We start from the raw sequence: 2,500 nt of genomic DNA, 5'->3' as shown, positions 1-2,500 counted from the left end.
TAAACTAGGTTTGGGTTTTGTTTACAAGATTTTTTGGCGATGGAATTTTCTTTTTTCGTAGTGTGTAAATTGTTTAAAAAATGCCTACAAATTTACTAGCGAACAGAAAGGCATGTTAAGACAGTCTTTATTGATTAATTATGAAACACCCACGTTCTTATCAACAGTGGTGTTTGTTAAAAAATGTTGCACGTTGCTTGCTCCTTAATATGCGGACAAACAAATTTTATTTCAAGTAAATTCGCACGTCAACCAGCCAAAAGAATGACTCTTTTATCACCAAATGTATTCCTGATAATGGCTTAAATTACAGTAAAAATCCGCGTAAAGAACCTACATTTTTCAAACTTAGCCCAAATAGGTTCTCATAGGAATGGTATTTAAATTTGATAAGGCACTAGCAATCAGCACAGATAACTACTACAGGGCATATGTGACATGAAATCTATTGCTGTATTAAATAATTATCTAGAATACAGTTTACATAACCATGCAGTAAATTTATACTTCCAAAGTACTAGCATGTATATCTTTCATGCCGCTGTGTCCATTAATTTAAATGCTGTGTTACATTTCATCTGTGTCTTCAGTTTTGTAAAATGAGAACCTATCAAAAATTTTAGTCTAAATAGGTTGTTATGAAAAGGGGCTTAAAAATGAAAATTTTAGCCTAACAGGCTCTTAAATTTTAGGTTCTTATAGGCGGGTTTTTTACTGTAATCATTGAGGAAAGAATGAAATTCCAGTTTGTATGCAAACGGCTTCGAATTACGCCCGACAACTAACTGGTTTGATGAACAACAACAGTTACAACCGACTGGTTGGTTCAGGGTTTAGTTTCGAAATACCGTGATTGATCTTCGGCCGGACCAAATCATGCTGCTAAATGACTGCGGAAAAAGTGTTTCTTTAGTAGACCCCTGTTCTCAGAAGGGCACTAACTTCGCGTTGTTACTTTTTATGTGCGCGAGAGGAGGAGGACGGGGCACCAGTGAATCCTACTGATCGTTTAGTCAGGGATAAGAATGCAACTTATGGTGGCCGTATCGTTATAGACGCCGCCCACAGACTGTTGTTGAACTCTTTGAATGTCTAGTCATGCGTTGCTTTTTTACCACAAACTAGGTCCAAATCAAACCTCTAGAGCAAGCAAAACCCAAACTCCTAAAGAAACTTAACCGCGATAATACCATTGTTTTTGGAAACCAATCTTCAGGAACAAAGCAATATGACCAAAGTTTTTCGTGGTGTCTATATCGTTGAGCATCTTACATCAGTCAGAAGCATCACACACGCATTGTAGGAAAGCAAACCTCTTCGTCCGCTGGCAATATATTATACGGTCTCGTTTTTTAGTTATCTTCAAACGTTAAACTGGCTCTGTACTTCATGGCTGTCTACTACATGGTTGTGTAGATGTGTCTAGAACATTTTTACAAAAGAGTACTGGGCGAGCCTTTACCAATTAAGGCGGTTAGCCCTTAACTGAAAATTGAATGAATAAAGTTACTATAATGATGATGATGATGATTATTATTATTACTATCATTATTATTAACTGAAAATTGAGTGTCATAAATATTTCCAAGTTACCTCATTTCAAAAGGCCAAAGCCATGCTTCGTTATCACAATCCGCTAATGCCTCTAATTTACATTGTTGCTTACATTACTAGAATGGCAACAGATCCAATCTGTTGACAGATATTAAGCGATGTACAATCCTTCACCAAGATCATTAACTTTGAACCCTCTTCTGGTGACAACTCGTTCATATTAAGATGTTAGATCTTAGGGAGAAAAGAATAAAAGTTTGGAATCGCTCACATGCCAACTAGATTAGAAGAATCCGCTGAGCTATCGAATGAGGTATTTCCCTAGCACTGCTGAACAAGCGTTTTAACGCTTTAACGCTTAACCTTATCAAAAGGGTGAGGGAAAGAGGAAAGACAGAGCGACTACAGTTCCCTTCCTTTTCAGAACTCGCTCTGCCTCCCTTTTTCCTCCCCTTAGTGCTCGCTTGGGATGCACAAACAGTTGACACAAATTGTCCAGTTACAGTGAACTACAACCACGGGTAAACTTCGGAAAATGGGGAGAGATTACCACAAAGATAAAGCTATAATTTAACTCGAAGTTATTTGTTGTAAAAACAGAAAGAGGTTATTTCTTATTATTAAATTCTCAACCTCGGAGAACGCAATTCTCGTGCTCTGATTGGTTCACTCAATCTCGGTTACACCTTATACGGTAAATGATTGCGCTTAGCGTTGCTAAACTAAGAATTTTTTCGCCAGAAAGCGAAATTTCTCACGGTATAAAGCAAAAAAAGAAACGTTTTGGGGGAAAGATTGGATCAATTTCGAAGCTTAGAAGTAAGCGAAAAGGTAAGAAATGTTTTTGTGATGAGCCTGCGTCTGTCTGACCACTAGGTATTACACAACATCGCATCTTAATCAAGTTTTTTCGATTTCGCTTGGATTTTCTCCTTTTTTTCGCTGG

This window comes from Montipora foliosa, chromosome 14 (genome assembly GCF_036669935.1).
Source record: "Montipora foliosa isolate CH-2021 chromosome 14, ASM3666993v2, whole genome shotgun sequence".
Classification (NCBI taxonomy): domain Eukaryota; kingdom Metazoa; phylum Cnidaria; class Anthozoa; order Scleractinia; family Acroporidae; genus Montipora; species Montipora foliosa.
The sequence above is the reverse complement of the archived record's forward strand: the minus strand, read 5'-3'. Positions refer to the sequence as shown.